This window comes from Ursus americanus, chromosome 7 (assembly GCF_024610735.1).
Source record: "Ursus americanus isolate L20-20 chromosome 7, mUrsAme1.1.p, whole genome shotgun sequence".
NCBI lineage: Eukaryota > Metazoa > Chordata > Mammalia > Carnivora > Ursidae > Ursus > Ursus americanus.
In genome coordinates, this window is record NC_142133.1 from 37,068,868 (window position 1) to 37,090,150 (window position 21,283).

The 21,283-nt window shown below is 49.3% G+C and overlaps 1 pseudogene; it reads left to right on the forward strand.

Annotated features, from left to right (window-relative positions):
* The first annotated feature begins 13,005 nt into the window (after nucleotides 1-13,005).
* LOC123786182 (small nucleolar RNA U3) lies at nucleotides 13,006-13,109 on the forward strand (annotated as a pseudogene).
* Nucleotides 13,110-21,283: the final 8,174 nt, after the last annotated feature.

Here is a 21,283-nt window from a genome sequence, read left to right on the forward strand (position 1 = left end):
TTCTCATGCTATACCAAGGATTACAAATCCAGTCAACTCTCAACTTTAAGGAACTCAATAAAATAAATAATTTTCTAGGAAAATACAAATCACCATAAGGAATTCAAGAAATATAATGCCTTAAAAGATCAATAATTAAGGAACCAATTGAAAAGGTTGATACAGAACTACCTCAAAAAATGGTGCAATGACTGTTTTATCACTTAAATGTTCATGGAATTGAGGATATTCATGATACACAAACTTTTACAGAGAATAGAAGGATAGAAAAGATCCAGTTGATTTTATAAACCTAGATTAATCATGATACAAAAACTTGAGAAATATAGTAATGAAACAAAACTTCCTACCAATGCTAGAAAATCAAATCTAGTCCTACGATAAAAGAGTAATACAACATGAGGCAATGAGCATTATTAAAATAACATAAACACAGTTTAATAAGAAACCATTAAAATAATTCATTACATCTTTAGATCAAAGGAGAAAACCCTATGATCATCCAGACAGGTGTGAAAAGGCAAGAAAAATCTACTTTCTCTTGGGATATAGAAAATCATGAGGCAACATTTCTTCCCCACATAACCATGGTTAATTATTTTTTTTAAAAGCTAGATGATCAACAAAGTTATGCGTTTCCCTGAACCCGTCAGAGAACTGTTGTCACAAAGGTCCCAGATGAACTAGATTTCACAGTGAATAGCCCATTTGAGGGGAGATGGAGCACACAAACTATTTCACTTTGGCAGAGCACAGAAGAAAGGATAGTCAGTAGTAGCCCACTGCTAGAGGAACTTGCAAGACATGAGAGTGTGAAAGTAACTATGGCAAAAACAATACTCGAACCCAGTTCAAACACCAACTAGAGCAACTCAACAACCACACGCACATCCCCACACATATTAATGGTCTCACAGAAAAAGAATCATGTCCACCTCTGGCCAAAGTACTATTTATCTCAGTCTCTGCTATTTTTCTATACAACACGTCCAACATTCAACAAGAAATACTAAAACAGAAAAAAAAAATTGTCAAGAGATAAGATAGTCAACAGAACTGGACCCAGAGATGACCCAGATATTGAAATGATCAAATAGGAACCTTAAAATCATTGTGATTAATATTTTAGAGGTTCTAATGGGAAAAGTGGACAACATGCTTAAACAGATGGGGGACTTCAACACTGGGGTTAAAACTATAGGAAAGTCATATAGAAATACTACAGGTGGGGGATGTGACATCACAGATAGAGAAGAATTCCTTTGGCAGGTTTATCCATAGACTAGATGCAGAAGAGAAAAGAATCACTGAACTTAAAAGTAGCTTAATAGACATTTTCCAAACTGAAGCACAAAGAGAAAAAAGATTAAGAATCTAGAAGACCCAAAAACTGTAGAACAATATCAAATTGGAGTCCCAGAAGAAAAGAGAAAAATTTGGAAGAGGAAATATTTGAAGTGATAGTGGCCGATAACTTTTCCAAAATTACTGAAGGACAACAAACCACAGATCCAAGAAACTCAGAGGAAAAACAAATATTAAAAAGAAACAAATAAAATCAAAACATACTAGTCATACTGCCAAAACCCAAAAATATTCCCTGTATTGGTTTATGGTTTCGATGAAATCCCAATAAAAATCCCAGTGAGATTTTTGATAGAAATCGACAAACTACCCCTAAGCTGTATATGAAAAAGCAAAAGAACTGGAATAGCCAAAATAATTTTGGACAAGAAAGTTGAAAGACTCATACTACGTGATTTCAAAACTTAATGTAAGACTACAATAATCAAGATGGTGGTATTGGTAAAAAGACACATAGATTAACAGAACAGAATAAAGCCCAAAAATTGACTCTCACGACTAATGGTTAATTGATTTTTGACAAAGGACCAAAGATAATTCATTAGAAAAAGGATAATCTCAAGAAGCACTTGGACATCTACATGCAAAAAAAACCAACCAAACAAACAAACAAACAAAAACCCAAAAAAAACAAAACAAAAAAACCCCCCAGAAACCAAAAACCAAAAAAACACCCAACTTCAATCCATATCTCCCTCCATGTAACAATGAATTCAAACATATACAGATCTAAATGTAAATTCTAGAACTATAAAACTTATAGAAAAAAATTCTGGAGGAAATCTTTGTGACTCTGGGTTGGATGAAATTATTAAACTATGAGTTAAAAAAAACACAACCCACAAAAGAAAAAATGATCAATATTGGACTTCGTCAAATTAAAAAATTCTGCTCTTCAAAAGACATTTAAGAAAATTCAAAGACGACGCAGGTTGGGAGAAAATATTTACAAAACATATATGTGGTAAAGAATTTTTATCAGGAAAAATTGTAAAGAATTCTTACAACTTAATAATAGGAAGACAATTAACCCAATTTAAAAGAGGTTCAATATCATTAATCATTGGGAAAATGTAAATTAAAACCACAATGTGATACCACTACACCCCTGTTGAATGGCTAAAATTTTAAAAATTGACATTACCAGGGCACCTGGGTGGTTCATTTGGTTAAGCGTCCAACTCTTGGTTTCAGCTCAGCTCGTGATCTCACAGTGGTGAGATCAAGACCTGTGTCAGGCTCCACACTCAGCATGGAGTCTGTTTCAGATTCTCTCTCCCTCTCCTTGTGCCCCTCCCCCCATGCTCTCTCTCTCTCAAATAAATAAATAAATAAATAAATAAATAAATAAATCAATCTCTTAAAAAACTGGCATTACCAAGAGCTGCCAAAGAATGTTATTGATCAGAACTCTCAAATATTGTTTGTGGACATGCAAAATAGTCTAGCTTCTTAGGAAAATAGTGTGGCAGTTTCTTATAAAGTTAACCATACAGTTACTATCTAGACATGACTCAGTGATTCTATTCCTAGGAATTTACCCAAGAAAAACAGAAACATATGTCCACCAATGACTGGCCTGTGAACTTTTAGAAGCTTTAATCATACCAAATTGGAAATAATCCAAAGTTTTGTCAACTAGTAAATGGATAAGAAAATGGTTATATCCATATAATGGAATACTGCACAGCAATAAAAACGAACGCAGGAGTGACACATGCAACGATATGAATGAATCTCAAAAGCATTTTGTGAGTGAAAGAAGCCAGGCACAAAACACTACATACTATATTCCATTTATTTGACATTGTGGAAAAGGCAAAACTCTAGGAATAGAAATCCCCTGTATCCCTGCAAATTCATAAACATAATTATTCTCCAGGTTAATTCTCTCCCATGCAAAATAACTTACGCTAAAGGACACTGAAGCGAAAAAACTCAGACTCTAGCTTGAACCCCCTAAGAATGCAGAAAAATGTCCATCACAGTGTTATTTGGAACATACACTTCAAGGAAGTGTTGGATGAATGACCTACGACAAGAATGTGGCCATTCAACCATGTGGTGGAGAATGTTAATAACATAGGAAGCCCATGCATATACATAAGAAGAAAGGGCACAAAATGGAAACACTGTTATCTAACAACTGTTGAGCAGCTGCTATGCCTTGGGCATTGCTCTAAGTGCTTTATGACTATTATTCCATTCAATCCTGGCAAATACCATATTGTTATTATTGTGTTGTGTTGTTGCTGTTATCAATTGTGGGGTCTGAAGTTTGGAAAGCTTGATGTAACATGCAGTAAGTGATGGAACTGGGATTGGAGCCCAGGTAGTCTATTCTAGACTCGGAATTCTAACTAATAACTTTACTGTCTCTACCCTGCGTGACTGTAAGCTTGTACATTTTAAAACGTGCACAGAGGCCGGAAGCCGCTGAACCAAAATGTGAATAAGCACCCCCCACCCCGGGTGGGGGTTACAGGTAGGTTTTATTTTGTTATTTTGCTTCTCTGTACTTTTAAATTTTGTTCTCTGGGAAGAGTATGATGTTTATAATAAAGTAGAATAATAATAGATGAAGACTTAGTCTTGTCTGAAAAGTTGCCTCCTCATGAGACATGACATTCTAAAGACTGGGGTCTAGACCCTGTAAGTCCAAGTGTAGCACCCTGCACTCTCTCTAGCTCAACCCTCCTCCGTGTCACCCCACTTCAGAAGTCTAGGATGAGCCGCGAAGCACTGACTCCAGAGAAAAGCCTTCCAGACGCTTCTGCCAGGCATCCTGGACAGCAGCCGGAGGGGGGCTGGGTGCATCCAGCTCCCCCTGAGTTTGACGCCGGCGGGGCTGGCCCAGGGTCCTTGGCTGAGCCCAGGCAGCAAAGACCCAGGTCTCCCCCACTGGGGGTGGGATTGGGTGAGACGGTAGAAGACAGGGAGACTTGAGGCAGAGGTGGCAAACAGTAACAGAAGGAAAGACCTGTTTGATTAAGCCACGTCTCTCCTCCCCAGAACCCCCCTTCCCTCCCTGAGCTGTATTCAAACCCCATTGCATTTGGAGGGAAATCCAACCCATGTGTTTCTGATTCATTTACACTTAACTCATCAAAATCCTGTTTTGAAAGAGGCCATTGGATGGTCTACAAAGTCTGAGCAAAGCTCCCCGCCGCTGCGGGCTGGTTGTAGACTCACCAAATACCCCTTCTAATCCACCAGGCCTGTGGGCAGGCTCTGCACCGCGGTACAGGCTGTCTGAGTGTCTGTTCCCCAGACTCAGCCCCCCTTTGGAGCCCTTCCCCAATGCCTTCTGCCTCTTGACGAGTTCTCAGCCTGCCTGCGAGGGCCTGGGAAACTCACCCAGCCCCAGGCAGAGGCACAGAATGTGCCGCCCTTCCCCGGCAAGCCTGGGTTTGAGATGAACCCGTAGCGGAGAACACAAAGGAAGGGAACTAATAGATCGCAGGTCCTGAGAGTGTATTTTAGGTTGTAGGGGTCTGCACAGGGCCCTCTGTCACAGTGGGTGCAGCGCTCAGCTCGGATGTGAGTGATGAGAAGATTAAGCAGTCCACCTTGTTGCCCAGGCCTGCCTCTCCCACCAGAGTCTGACCCAGCATTGTCTCTCAGCCTTCTTGGATTGGATTGGAACAAAGAGCTCATCTTCCAGCAAGAGCAGGGCAGCGAGTCCTTTGTCAGCGCCCAGCAGGTGTGCTTGGGTCAGCGTTGGGGGGGGGGTGCTCGTGTCACCCGCTGGTGCTAAAGTGAGCTCTCCTAAGCAGACATTTGGAAGTCATTAAATCAAAAAATGGTTGACTCAGACGCAAAGCACGCCCAAGCTAGAAAAGACCTTAGAGAACTTTGTGGTCCAACCCCCACGTTTACAGATCGATCCTCACGAGATCCCCTCCAGGAGGCTTTGGAGTAAGCCAAGCTCCTCCAGCTTGCTGCTTTGGGAGAACATGGGGTGTGGTCAGAATAGACAAGGAAGGCTGGGCCCCCTCCAAGCAAGGCTTAGACAAAACACATGGGAAGCAAGAACAGAACCAAGAGAGTGGGGACGTGGGTCCTTTTGTGTCAGCATCACAGTGGGTTTTAACCTTTAGATAACCCCCTACCCTGTGTGCATGTTGCTCCCTTTTCCCTGTGATAACTAGCAGGGAAAATTTTTTGGAACCTGCCATGAGGATATGGACAGCTGGGGACCAGAAGGCAAGCAGTGCCTTGTTGGGAGCCAAGGGGGGACAGCAGGAGCTGACTGAGACAAGGGGTCCAAAGATAAATAATGACAGTAGTGACCGTTCATCAGGGGGAACCCTTCAATCATGAAGCTCAGAGAGGTTCAGCAATTTGTTCCATGTCACACAGCTACTAAGTGTTGGCATCAGAGTTCAAATCCACATCTGCCTGGCTCTAAAATCCATGTAACCAAAGAAAGAGTTAGGGGATGGACAGACAGAAGGAAAAAGCTAGATTTGGCTTTGTGCTCCTGGGCGTGCGGGCTTGGTAATCAAGGAAGCTCCCAGAAGGAGGTGCTGTTGCGCAGAGTCTGGAAAGAGGTGGAGCATGATTTATTGTGGAGGGGAGGAGGATGGTTTGAATGGAGGAGTCAAGGTGGGTGCCAGTTGGGGTGCTCAGTGGCTCTGGGCACTCATGGTATATGGTGGTTGCACCAGGAACCTACCAGCAGGTGGCAGTATTTCAGAACAAGAAGGTGACCAAAGTAGCTTAGAACCATAGGTTAGGAGTTAGTGAACTCTTACTATTGGCCAGGCATTGTCATAAATGTTTTACACAGAGCATCTCATTGAACCTTCACAACAACTGTATGAGGCAAGTATTGTTATTAGCCTTGTTTTACACATGAGAAGGGTTCAGCGACTTGTTCAAGGCCACAGATCCAGGAGGTACTAGAACCAAGATTTTTATAGGAGTCTAACTCCAGATTCAGAGCACGGTGCAGCTGTCACATCTCAGCCTGCATGCTCCGCTGAATGTCCACCGTGGGTGCCCCTGTGCTGGGCACTGCACACGCAGAAGTGGTCTAAACGACACCTCTGCTCCAGCTGCTCCACTGATGGCTCTAATGGCCTGGGGTGATGGAGGGAGGTCCTCGCAGGCAGCAGGTAAGGGGCCAAGGGGCTGGCCACCCACCAGGTCCTCAGACTTAACTCAGGTCCAGGTGCTCTGCTCACAACTGGGTGGCCTTGGTGACATTAACGGATGTCTCAGGGCCTCAGTTTTGTTCATCTATTGATAATTAGGTATAATGGCAACCTCATAAGGACTAAAAGGAACAAGAATTGGGCATGGCATAGGTAGTGTGCTTTACTGAAATGACCACAAATACCAAACACAAAAGGCTCCAGGAGCCCAGAAGAGGGCCATCGAAGTGGGTTTCTGAGGCTGAACAGCAGGCTGCAGGAGGGTGAGCCTGAGATAGCATGAGGACTCGGGGGTGGGGGAAAGCCCAATGAGCACCTCCCCATCCATGGAACCAGGCCATGGCGAATGTTAGAAGACAGGGAAATTCGATCTTCAGAGGGTTTCAAAGTGAGCTGGATTTGAATAGGGAGGTAGAGGCTTCAGAACACCCCGGTCAGCATGCCGCCATCCAGCAGGCGTCCATCTCATGGGCCCGCCAAGGGCCATGCGCCAGTCTGGAGTTGGCTTAGCCTGGGCCTTTCTTCCTGCACTATACATGCATCCTGGCACTGTCTTGCCATTGACTGAATCAAGCCCCACCCAGACCCTCCTCCCACCTGCCCAGGGGGTCTGTGAGCAACCTGGTTCCAGAAGTCCCCGACATGCTTCGCATAACCCACTATACCTGGGACCCTACCAGTCATACCCTCAGAGTACCCCCAGCAGGGCAGGAGATGGCAACTGTGTCCAATCCAGGAGTGGCTGAGTCATTCCCAGAGGGTGCATGCCCCAGAATGCTGTGGTAGACGAGGGACTGTGGGCAGACATGTAGAGTTGGGCACCATCGACTGGCAAACACAGTGCCACCCGAGGTTGCTCAGGCAACGGGACCACCTCTCCTCTCTGCTTCCATTCCTGACTGTCAAGTCTTCAGAAGCAGCAGTGAGGACAATCTCGCACTCTGCTCCAACAACACCGTGCCTTCCCCCACCGCCCCCACCATGCTTCTACCCTTCCTTCTCAAGATATTGCAGGAACAAAGGCTACTGGCTCTTCAGGGTGGGCGGGGGGTGATGGGAGTGCACGTCTGGCTCTGGTGTTATCTGCACAGAGGCGCATTCCTTCCCTGGATCACCCCCACCCAGAAACCTCATCATTCATTCCATCATACACACAGCTGGAGCTGGGGGAGGCCATGACAGGTGGGCCAGCCTCGGAGGTGGGGATGGGGCACCTCAGCCTTTTCCCCACCCCCCAAACAAGACAGATATGTCCCCTCTGAACATGCTGGGGGAGATTATTTTAACAAGCACTTTTGTACCAGGAAATCAGTGTGTTTAACCTAACAAGCAAAGAACAGCCCAGTGGGGCCCATAAATCTCGTTCCCACCTATTAATTTTACGGCCTACATAAAGCAGTGTTGAAGTCCAAAGTATATGTGACCTAAAAAGGCATTGCTCATTCTGACACATATACGACGTGGCCAGGACTCGAACCCTGACCCTGACCCTCACTCCAGGAAGCCAGCTCCCAAGCCTCACAGGGTGCAGGGGCTCACACTGCAGAAACCTGCCTCGCTTCCTCTCAGAGCAACAGGACAGCTGGAGGAGGCGGCTGGGGAGGAGGCTGGAGGCTGCAGGTATTCCTGAGTCTGGGTCAGTGGGAACCCCCTGCTCCGAGACCCCCAACCACCCTCAGGGCTGCTATGTGGAGCTGTGCAGGTTGGTCACTGCCCAAAGGCACCCAGACCAGAGGACAAGTGAGCGCTGAAATCCAGCCTGCACTCCATTCACCAAGCCTGTCCCTGGGGCAGGGACGCATCTGCCAGAGCAGGGCATTTTTAAAAATCCACTTGATTGGCAGCAGCGCTCACAGCCCCCTTGGATAAATCCTGATCTCCACCCTGACTATTTCAAATATCGACCCCCCAAATCCAATGGCTCACTGTATCCCCCAAAGCAATTACATAGCCCTCCTACTGAGAAATCCTGGTAGGAGCTATCAGCTGTTGACTCCTGACTTCAGTTACATGCCAACCCCTCCCAACCCTTGGCGTGCCTCAGTTGTCTCACTCACCACTTAATGACTGACACTGGGTCACCCTGGCCAACCCGCAGCAACTGCATACTGTCCCCTACAAACTCATCAGGACAGGGGCCACCCCAATGCAACTTAACCCTAAGCCAAGCCACCTCCATCCCTCATGGACCCTACAATGGAAGAACAGCCTGAGGACCCCAAATCCCAATGCACACTTACTGCACCCCAGCCATATGCTGAGCTCCCAAACTCAAGTGCACAGCTGTGCTCAGTACCTTCTGGTCATTCCCGCATCCCACCCCAGATTCATGGTCCACCCTGTCAGTGCCTGGGAGGCTCACCTCCAGGGACTTGCCCTCTGGTTTCCAGCCCAGTTCACAAATTGGAGCCCCTATGAGTGAGCTAAGGGAGGGGAATCCTGCGACCAGAGACATGCACTCTCCATCATGGTTTTTGCTTTATCTTGAAAAGTCATGTGGAATTCATGCTCCCATAATATATCTTTGTTGGCTTTATTATAAAAACGTTTCTCTTGGGTCAGTTTCCCCAGAAGCAAACCTGAGACAAGGATCTGAAGGCTAGTCATTTGTTTGGGCCATGATCCCAGGAAGCACCATAGGGGAACAGGGATGTGAGCTGGGGAAGGGAAGAAAGCCCACACAGGGTGCATTAATGAACAGAGGATGACTGTAGGAAAGCGGCTCAGTCCTGCTGAGAACCTGCAGCCGGGGTATTTATCCACCAGCTCCTACCTGTCATTAGTGTTGGGCTACCACTGAGGGAGGGTAACTCCAGGCCTTTCCGGGGAAGATGATCCCACACCCACAGTCAGACAACATCCCCAGGCAGAGTTGCAGGTGCCGTAGCAAAAAGCTATGGGCATTTGAGGAAAATCAACTACCAGGGGTGTGGGCAGGGCAATATCAACATTTGCTACAGTGTTTTGCTCAAATATGCAAGTCAGTTTGACCCCTAAATCTCCCCCGGCCTCCACATTCTCTAAGAAGCCCAATTTGAGAAGCCCACATCCAGAATTCTCCACCCTAAAGAAGGCACCAACTCCCCATACACACCCTTTCCACCAGCTCCTATAACCCTTTCTCACACTCATAGCCACATGCTGGCCTGCTGACCTCTAAACCCACCACACGTGGAACCCAGGGCCCGAGTCACACGCTGGTCCCAATTCAGCCTTGGAGCCTTTGCTTATGAGGCTCCCTTCCTCTGGGAGTCTTCCCCAGGAGACCACTTGCTCATCCCCATCCCCAACTTCATCCATGACCTACCCCTGCAACTGAAGGTCAATAACACACACTGACCCTCAAACCTGGCTGCACCTTGACCTCCTTATCTAATGATGCAACTTACAAAGACCCACACACTAGACTATATCTTGAATCCTCAACCACAGGTGACCCCAAATCATACTGACCCCTCCTCCCCATGCCAACCACTGATGCCTCAGGTCCATCTCTAGCACACAGTGACCCATGCTGACCCACAACAACGCCAGAATATGTAGTCTGGGCACATATGTACCCCTGAAGTCAGTCACACATGGTGATACCCAGCCTCTAATACACACCAGCTCTCCCCAGGTCCAAACAGTGCGCGTGCTAACTGTCTGCATGCAAGAAGATGGCAAATAGCTGAAGCGCAGAGAATGCTGACCACCATTCTTTCCAACCACATGCTGACCCCCAGTCCCAACCACTGCCTGTCACTCCTGTCTCAGGCCCCGCATAAATGCCCACCTCCTAGTTAGAACCACTGGCGTAGACACCTCAACCTGAACCCCCACAGACCACATGAACTTCAGCCAAACAGTGACCTCAGTCCCAGTCATGGACTTCAACCAAATAATGCCCTTAACCCCAGCTGCCCCACAGTCAGGCACTCTGACCCCCAAACAGGGCCACACCCTTAATCCCAGAACTTCACCTCCCAATGAGTCCCAACAAAGAGTGATCCGCCAAACTTAAACTCAGAATGATCCTAGTCTTGAACATACAGTGACCCCGACCCTCAAGTCCCATCCATGCTCTTACCCTTAGCCCAAAGTCGTACTGACCCCAAAGTCAAACATCTCTACCTGACTGCAAGCTGTATGCCTTCTGCCAAACTTCACTGCTCCTCCACGTGGAGAGAGGGCACTCTGAGGGCAGCCCCAATCCACCCACAGCCACCTGGAACCCTGGCTACACCGGGCCTTCAAATCTTGTACACACACCAACTCACCACGAACGTTCCCACCCAGCCTCACTGTGTCCCCTTCAACCCCCCCCACACCTGAACCACTCCTCACAGAGATCACACACGTTCAACGGCACCTTTGTTCTCCAACACAGCCTCACCCTGCAGACCCTGTCACCCACACAGCGAGCACCCACGGGGATGGTGGCTCATCTCCAGACTCCTGCAGGCAGCAGCCCCTAGACCCGGCTACTTGACGCTGTCCTTTATGTCCTGTCTCCACGACTCAGGGAAGGCACCGGAAGCTTTCACCTAGCAACACTGGGACGACCAGCTACATTCCTTCCTCCTATTATTTGTACATCCAACTTGACTATGTCTCAAGTTCCTCTCTAACTTTGAGCGTGCTGACCTCTTCCATGAGGCACAGTTCCTCGGTGCCAAGTTCGGGCCTCCAGGGAAGCATCCTGGATCTCGGTCAGCTCCCCTGAGTTGGGTCATACGCGTCTGTGCAGCCTGCTGGGCAGACGGGTCGGGAGCCTGGGTGTGTGGGGTCTCAGCTGGTCTCTTCACCTCTCTGGGACTCATTTGATCCTATACGTCAGGGCTCAGCAGACTAACGCCAGCAGGTCAAATCTGGCCATGCCCGATCTCCTCTCCGTGCTGCGTATGGCCACCTTCACAAAACGATGGCAGACATGCGTAGTTGTGGCAAAAAGTGTATGGAACTCAAAGGCGAAAATATTCACTACCTGGCCCTCACAGAAGAAGTTTGCCAGCTCTGCTGTGCATCCCCTACCTTCCTCCCAGAGGGTTTAATCTGGAAAATTCTGTGTATGAAGGCTTGGATACAAGATACCTCCTTTCCTCCTCTGGGCTTCTCCAGGAAGATGATCCTTAATGATGTGTGGATTGTTCACTACGATGATAATAAAACCTGTGATTGCCTGCCCCCCAACCTGTGGAAGAGGGGCCAAAGAAAGATCACAGGGTCACAGAAAAGGCCGTAGGGCTTGGGTAGCAAAATTGGGATGTCCCAGCCTCCCTGTTTATTGTGGAAGTTCTTCCAACATTATTGCTTTCGTTTATTGAAACCAACCCCCATGGCGCTCACCACCCTTGGCAGGAGGCCCAGACCTGCCCAGGCCCCAGCCTGCCAGGCCTGGCCAAGACGACTGGGGGTGGAGGGAGCACTGGCCAGGCCCCATTCCAGGAGCCCTGCTTGCTTACAGCCTGAGGCACTAACCCCCACCCCCTTCTTAACGTCTTGCTTACAAGACAGCATTTGGAGACAATTTCTCATCAGACCTTCTTGTAAACATCCTCCTGGATGAAGCAAGCCCGAAGGAGCCCTTATTAGAAACACCTGTGCCAGACAACGGGCCTGCTGAATGACAGCCTGCAGAGCCGCCGCTGGCCCCCCTGCCAATCCTGAGGCTGGTGACCCGGGTGGGGTGGGAAATGGGAGTGAGGGTTTGGGGGGCAGTCTCTTCCCTCCCTTTCCCCTGCTCTCTAACCCCCCAGAGGGCCAGTATTGCTGAGACGGTGCCCTTCCCACGGCGGCGTGAAGGCACCGAACCGCCCCCATGCGTCACCTCTCGGATCTCCGACTTAGTCATCGCCCTCTTCAGGTTCTCTGAACAAGATGGCAGCCACACTTCTTTGTCCCCCACACCCCCCCCAGAAGCGTTAACACGTGGAGTGACTTACCACTTGAAATGAATGAGACTATTTAAAACTTTCAGCGCTGTCCAAGTTTGAGCAGAGAGAGGCAGATAGAAGTTTCCCTACATGGAATTCCCAGGCTGGAAGTAACCTTCACACGCCAGCAAACATACAGAAGAAGCAAAACCAGAGTCCAAAGGCCACATCCTCCGCTGTAAGGTAGTTTTAAGCCATCGCCCTCGCTCCCACCAAACATTTTGGCAGGTGGTGATCCAAATCCCCATTTTGCTAAGAAAAAGCAGCAGGAGAGGGAAGGAGGTGGAGGAAGAGGGATTATATAAATTGGGCCCTGAACTCCTAAGAAATCAGTTCTTGTACCATGAACATGGGTCTGTGATGGGACCCTCCAGCACTCCCTGCGTCCTCCCCCTCCCACCGCACCTGGGACTCCCGGCCAAGCACTTCCTGCAATCCGGGTCACACATTCTCTCGCCACTTGTCTATGGACACATCCTGGGACCAGCTGAGGCCAGACCCTGCTCTGGGCCGCCCCTTGGCCCTTGTGGGGGCCTGGAAAAGGATCTTCTAATTCTGGGGCTGGAAAGACTATACTTTCAGGGATCATTTCTATAGTTTGTTACAACTTCTGGGGCTGGACACCCGGTGGAGGCATCCTTGCTGAGGTCAAGCGGTTTGTCCTAGAGGGAGTAGAGGCCTGAGTGTCTGCCTCTCTGCCCGTGCCACGTTCCTGCCACCCCTCACCCGACCTCCCTCCCGGCAGGCCACAGGGCTCCGAGGAGGACTGAGGTGGGGGAGATTCACCAAGGATCAGTCTTTAATGAGTCGGGCAGAAAGAGCAGAAAGAGGAAGCACAAGGCTCCATGAAATAAATTAGTGAAATCTCAATTCCGATAAATCCAGTTTCTTAAAAAAAAAAAACAACCAGCAACTGGTAGGAAAAGAAAATGTAATTTATGCCTATTGAAAGGAGGCCAGGTTTAAATTGATGAAGTCTCCTGTTTATGTAATAAATCCATTTCCATTCATGTCACCAATATATTTATCCACACATCCTGGTCCAAGTCAAATCTTCATTATTTTATTATTCAACGGGGGGCAGAGGGGAGGGCAGGGGAACAGAGTTCTGTGTCGAATTAATAAAGTCTCACTCTCTCCCCCAGATCCCTCCTTGCACAGGGACAATTTATTCCTAAGAAGAAGACAGAAGAACTGGATGCAATTTATGTGCTTTGAAAGAGACCCAAACGTAATTAGGCCAAGTCTCAAGTTCACCGAGAAATAAATCCCAGAGAAAGTAGCCGGGGGTAAAATTTACGTTCCCTGAAAGTCTGAAAGCCTCTCTCCCACCGGCCTCCCGCCCCTCCCCCAGGCCACCGTGCTTGGTTCCTAGTTCCCAAAGCCCGCCAGGCCCCAGGGGTTCTCTCCAGCGCCCCCACTGCCCACAGGGCCCAACATGTCCACAGGCGCTCCCCTCATCCTGCAGGTCCCCAGAGATGCTCACCCTGCCTGTCCATCCCCCCTTGACACATCCACACCCCTCAGACCACTGGCCCTTCACTCCGTAGTCAGGACAGTTATAGGCCTGAGGGACTCCTTAGCTTGTCAGCGCATTTGCCCGAGAGAAACGAAGGCTTACGGGGCTGCCTGTGTCTCCACACCAAGTCAGAGGCTCTTCCTGGAGTGAGGCGGTTTCCCTGACAGAAACCCCACAGGCAGCCCCTCTCCAGGTCCAGGGGTCTCACTTCACTCCCGAGGCCCCAGCTTCCTTTTCAGGAGGGAGGTAAAGAGATGGCGTGCCCTTTTCCCCAGGAGGTTGGGTATTTGGTATTTGGGCCAGGGTGGTTCAGGTTTTTAAGGCCATCAATTTGAAGAATCCAGGGTGGCTGCGGGAGGACAATGATCTGGTGGGGGGTGTTCTCCTGAGGGGGGAGCCTGCCAGTGGGGAGGGGGCAGAGCAGAGCTTCAGGCCCCGTGGGGAAGCACAGGGACTGCCTAGAGCTCTGCGTGGGGAGGGCACATCCTTAGGAGGGTTACAGTTGGGAAACTTCCATTCCCTTCCCCCATCCACCAGAGAAGTCCCTGGGAATGTGGCTTTGTGCAGCCACAAGAATCGGGATGCCCCTAGGACTGATTCTGCCTGGCCGAGAGGCTTCTGGGCACTCACAGCCAACAAGTGAAGGCTCCCGTTGCTCCAGAGAGACTGTGGGAACTTAACCTAGGTCCCCCAGTGAGGAGCTAGGCTCATGGCCCATCCCGAGCCTTGCCGTGTTCCCCCAAGAAACAGGCCATCTTGCTTCTGGCAATCAGGCAAACGCACTTGGGAGGATGCTGGAAAGTGAGGCTGGGGACCGAGCAGAGCCCAGTCCTTGGCCACAGAGAGAGAAAGGACAGACAGAGCAAGTAACGGGTAGAAAAGATCAACAGGACTTTGTGCAGGGTGACAGAGTGGGGGCAATTCCCGGGCTTGTGGTAGGAGCACCTGTGTGACCAACAGGTGATGCTGTTGGCTCTGGTGAGGAGGGTCAGGGGAGAAGGACGAGGTGGGTACAAAAGATGACGAGTTTACCTGGAGAAGAGTGGGTTTGGGGGAAAAGCGGGGATTAGATGAATTCAGGTTGGAACAAGTGAGTTGGCCAAGACTTTGCCATCCCCAGAGAGAGGTCTGTGGAGACACAATCGAGCGTTCAGGAGTGAGCACGGAAGGCTCTGGCACACAGGTGGTCTCTGACCAGGGAGTTGCACTTGTCCAGTGACAGGGTGAGGAGTGAGAGAGGGGCTGAGGCCAAGAGCACAGGAGGAAGGGCCTGCAAAGGACCTGGGAAGGCACAGCCAGAGGGAGGCGGGAGGAGACAGAGAAGGGGGTGTGAAGAAGGGGGACACCCCCAACAGCCTCCAAGGCTGAGAGAGGTCAATGCACGAAAGACAGAGATGCCTCCATCACTGGTAGCAGAGAACGCAGATGACCTCAGTGAGAGCCCTTCTGGTGGACTGAGGGGACAGAGCAGAGGCCAGACCTCAGCAGGTGGAGGCAGGGCGCCCCGGCCTGTGTGTTGCTCTGAGGATGGGATTAAGCCTACAGGATGGCTGGCATGGCATCACGAAACCTAGTGCTTGGCGAGCGTGTCGGAAGAGACACTAGCAGGCTGGTTCCCAGAGCGGAAGGCCCCTCACCCTCGGAGAGCGTGCGGGGCACTTTTCCCTCCAAGATGGGAGAGAAGGTGACTCTGGGCATGAGATGGAGGCTGCGCCCAGCTCGCAGAGGGGCAGGGAAGGACCCAGTGAGAAGGTGGAGTGGGCACTTCATGTGGAGCCCTAGGCCCAACCTCTTCCTTTCAAGGCAATGCTCCTTAGAAGACCCTTTGTTTTCAGCTTTGGCTGGCCACTGGCTGACAGGGCACCCTACCCCTGGAGAACGTCAGGGACCTGACTGAACCTGACGGGACCAGTTTCCGAGCCTACTTTCCTTTGTTTCTGGTAAAGGGGTGCTCCTGGAGGGCAGGGTCCCAGCTAGAGAGCCCTTCGAGCTTCCCTATCCAGCACGTCCCTGATTGCCATGCTAATTGGAAGTGACTTAGATGCTGGGAATGCTGATGCCTTTCTCAAAAAGACCCAGGCTGGGCCCTGTCCATGGGCCAGCTGCCTTCAGGGACTGCTTCCCCTTGGGCCACACCTCTGGGAAAGTCATCATGACTGAAGGGGGCCATCTGATCCCACTGACACACTATTGCTCAATAGCAGCTCATGGCATACATTGATGGGAAATGGGCCTGCAGTTCAGCCAAAGGGTGATGCAACAATGGCTGTATCTGTGAAATGGGCATTCTAGAAAGTTCAGAAAGGGAGCCCTTCCACCCTCAAACCCCCTCTGCCCACAGGCAGCCTCAGATTAACTCTGGGCAACCTGAGCAGGTCTGGCAGGTGATTTTGAAGATAACAGAGGGCGTTAAGACCATCCTATGGCCCGAGGGGTGGCCAGACTGTCACTGCCGTGCGCCTCCAAGGGTGCTTTCCTTGCAGCCACGCACCATGGATGATGACCACCTAATCGTGGTCTGATTTCCCTGATCTGGGCAGCAGGGACTCTGGCTATAAAATTCTTGTTTTACGAGGTTCTCTGGGAAGCCAAAACTCCCCTGGCAAGCCTACCAGGCAGCCCCGGAGGAACGCAGCAAAGGAAGCCCTATTGCCAAGATGCATTGCGTCTCCCTCGCTCTAGGAGCTACTTATTTCTCGAAAGCCCAAACATCCAGCCACCTGTCGCAGGTCTTGGAGGAGACCTCTGGGTCCATCAGGAAGGGCGGACTATGAACTAAGATCCCAGAGTCCTGCTGTCCTTGACCCAAACACAGTGAGAGGTGCAGGGAGTGGGGGAGGTGTCAGTGCAAGCCCAAGACTCCTCCTCCATGCTGCCTCAGGCCCCGGAAAGCCCCCTTAGCAGACCTGCTTTCTCCCAGAAGCAGACCCTGAGAAGGGGGTTCATGCGCAAGTGATTCATCAACGAAGTGCTCCCAGGAGAAACCAGTCGGGGAGGGGGGATGGGGAAAGTGGGACAGGGATGGGGAGAATCCAAGTCACCCTGTGATTTCAGATGGAGTTCCAGTGTCCGTTTGATCCTGCAGGGAGCTCGGGGGCATAGATAACGCAGCAGAGCTTATCCCCCTGGAGGCAAGGAAACTGGGGCCATATCCCTTCACCAACCAGGCAGTAGCTTGGTCTGCCCCAGGGGGACAGAAACTCAGCATTTCCAGAGCTCCAGGAGTCTGGGTAAAGTGGCTGCAGTGACCTAACAGTAGCCTTTAAAGGGGAAAACTCTTCCGGAGCAAAGCTCACAAGAGCTATGAGATGGACACACAGAACTGGCATCTGGGAGGAGCCTGGGAGGAGGCCCGCAGCATCGTTCCTCTTTGGTAATCTTCAACTTGGGGATGACAGTTATTCCCTGCCTTGATGCCTGTCGCGCCATTCCAACCCAACAAAGGCAGCAATTGAAAACCATCCACCCTCTTCCCAAGATGGGTTCCACTGTCCTGGCCTCTGACTCCCAGGCAGGAACCATTATGGGGCCAATTGCGTGGTTTTAGTATGGCTCCGGTGTGTCTTGAGAACCTCAATGACCACCATGCCAGTCTGGGAATCATATGAGTAACCATTTGACAGAGTCTCTTTTTGAAATGGAATAAAAAAGGACTGATTTCGAGTCCCCTCTGGGGACCCTCTCTGGGAGAGGAAGCACTTGGTTCAGGCATACAGCTTATGTCATGACCACCAGAACAACGGGGCTAAGGGACAAGACAAGGGGCTAAGCTCTTCTGGGAGCTGAAAGCTTTAGACTCGTGAACCACCAAAGCTTTACACTTGGCTCGTGATCTGGACATTTCAGAACTTAAGTCAGCAAACATCTACAAAGAAGCAATATTGGAACTGCATGTGCTCATTGTCCATTTTCCTTTTGGCTACAAGGAAGCTCTCAAAATTCTGTAATTAGAAATGAGCCATAGCTTGCATTTACGTGTATTTTTTTTAAATCTTATTTTCCCTTATTTACCTATACTTCCTCTACACGCCTCTGGATTGGGGTAACTATCTATCTAGACACTGTTCCTGGTAAGGACGCCTTAATTCTCATGAAAAGATAGCAATTTTCTTGGCCATGAGCAAAGCTCATGGTCACGTCTGAAATCAACAGCAGAGGATATTTTCACTCTGGTTGTTTGCCTGAAATTGTAACCTGAACTCTGTGCCACTCAGCTGTATTCAAAAGCTTGGTTTGGAGAAATAGTCATCATGGGGGGTAGGGGGGTGAGATGGGTGGGGAGGGCTCCTGGTGATATTAAAAATCCCATTCCTATGGACTATGAGAAACAAACTGAGGGCTTCAGGGCAGGGGGCGGGGAATGGGATAGACTGGTGATGGGTAGTAAGGAGGGCACGTATTGCATGGTGCACTGGGTGTTATACGCAACAAATGAATCATCGAACTTTACATCAGAAACCAGGGATGTACTGTGTGGTGACTAACATAATATAATAAAAAAAATTAAAATAAAAAAAAATCCCATTCCTGAATCAAACCATCTGAGAGCTCATTCTTGGACTACACACCTTTGAACTCTCCTGTAATTGCTATTACTAAATTTCCTTTTGGTTCTCAACTTGCATTTCATCCTTAGAATCAAAAGTAAGTTTCATATAACAGTATATGTGTTTTGAAACTTAGAAAGTTGTATGCAATTTACTATTTATTATGGGGATGTTGCCTAAGATCTTGCCTATTAAAGTACACATTACTACCAGGAGAAATCCACAGGAGAAAATTTTCTCTGACCTCATGGCTAAAAAGCCAGAGCCATGGATCTACTCTTTTATTATATGGGCATTGGGAATCTTGTATTCTATGGGCATTAATCATCTGCTCCTCTTCTCTTGGCCGCCGGGAAGCTCAGAGCCAAATTAACATCTCATCTGTATCAGTCGTACATACGTGCGAGACTTTCTATAAAACAGCTGGGTGGAGGGAATGCTCATCTTCGACTTCACTAGATCTTATCAAATTATTGTCCAAGGAGGCTGTCACCAAGTGACCCAGAATTCCTATTTCTCCCTCTCCTCATCAACACTGGATATGATCACGATGTTTAATTTTTGCCAAGATAAGGAGTTTGAAGTGGTTGTCTCTTTACACTGCATTTCCCTAGTTCCTCAGAAGCATCTTTTCGTGTATTTATCAGCCTTGAGGTGAATTCACTTTGCAAGCTACCCGTTGAAAGCCTTTAATCTCTTTTTTCCCATTAAAATATTATTCTTTCTCTTACTGACTTCTGTAAGATTTGCAAGACCTGCAGACTTCCTTTTACCCCTGACTTCATCCTATGTCCCTAATCTGTTTGCCCCCATCTTGATTTCCTTAGCTATCTAGATCTTTATTCTTGCAATATAGATATGTCGGCGGCATTAAGTACTCTCGGGGTTATTGTAGTAATCAGGGTCAAGTAACCATGTTGATACACAAGCCCCAAATTGAAATGGCTTCACAGAATAAGAGTTTATTTCTCTGTATTACAGCAATCCAGTGCAAGCATTGCTGGTGGGGTGACTCTCCTCCTGGAATCTGCAAACTCCCTGGTTCTAGAACTGTCTGCTGGACTCTCCACACCCATCCAGGATCAGAGGTCATGTGTGTGTGTGTGTGTGTGTGTGTGTGTGTGTGTGTGTGTGTGGCAGGGGGGGTCTCAGGGCTAGGCATAGAGTACCCTCCATCACTTCTGCTCATATCCCATCGGCCAGAACTCAGTCATTACAAAGGAGGTGGGGAATGCTAGGCCCAGGAGGCAGAGAAAGTGAGTGTTGGAGAACGTAACCACCATCTCTCTCATTCTGTGGATATAAACACATCCTGACTTTGTCTTTCACTTCGTGTTGATGGCTCACTAAGATTGTGCTTGTTTTTTCAGGCCATCTAGATCGGTTTCTTTGGCAGCAGCAAAGCCTAAGTACGGGTAAACAAGGCGTAAGGAGGGCCATGTGGAACTCTGGGGAGGAAGAGCTCAGACCCATGTCGGGGGGACCTTTCTCAGAACTCTCCTGAGTTGGAATCATCTTGAAGTATTATCAATACTCAACTTTGCTATGAGGACTTGAGAAAGAGCGTGGCCAGAGCATGGATAAAACTTGAGAACGCAACGACACACACAAAACGTAAAAATGATTTCTAGAAAAAAAAGAGGGGTCTGCATAGTCACACAGACAGAGGGAGAAAGCCAGCAAAATCAAGACTAACAATCGGGGTCATGGGTGGCTCCCCTCAGAGGTGAGGAAGCAGGTCTTAAGGACTGGGGTTGGGGAGGCCTTGAGGAAGTGGAGCATTGAGATGGGAGGCCTCTCCTTCAAGAGGAGGGGACTAGGGTGGGCATGGCCAGAGGGCAGGTGTCTGGGGACTGCGGGGAATTGTCCCAGCAGCTGTCCCCTCCTGAGCCAGGAAGGAGCAAATAGATGAGGTGAGAGCCCTCAGGGGCTCACCGTCTGTAAGGACAGACGTATCCTCAACTGATTACAGCCAGACCACGATAAATCACTCAATAAAGCTGTTACCACGCTTCTAGCAGGGCAGAAATCAGGGGAAATGGATTCTGCCAAGAGGCATGAGAAGGCATTCACACCAGGCTTTAAAAGATGAATGGAATGTGTAACAGGTGGACAAGGAGACATGGCGGGAACTCCACAGATAATGATCCGTGGAACCAAGCCATCCACGTCCGAATGCACTTAGCATCTGTTATCTCATTTAATGGCTCATAACTACCCTATGTTGTTATTAGCCCCACCTTGCTGATGAGAAGACTGAGGTGTGAAGATATGTGAGGAGACTGCCCGGGAGCTCAGCCGGAAAGGGGCAGAATGGGCAGAAGGAGGAGGCTGAGCAAAGATGTGGAGAGAAGAAAGCTTGGCTGTGTTTAGGGCAGACGCCACCCGGCCCTCCTGCTGAAACTCAGAAACCAGACCCGCCTCCTCCCCTGATCCCTCTAGGGCTGGGGTCTGGGACAAAACCCTCTGCCCAGCATGTGCCCGCACCCCCCACCCCAGAGCCCGACCCCCATGCCAGCTCTGGCCTGGAGATGGGGTCATTTCAGGGAAGGGGGGGGGAGGGCAGTGGCAAGGGCAGGGCCTCTGGAGTCAGGCGCCTGGGAGTCTTCCCAGCGTGTGGCCTCCAGCTGCGCTGCTGGTTCTGCTCTGGGTCCCCTCACCCAGGAGAGGAGGATGGTAACACCAACGTTGCTTGACTGTGAGGATTATGGAAGGAAACTCGATGCCATGTTTCACACAGTCCCCTGGGCTTTGCAGGAACCCAAAGAGGAGGGTTGT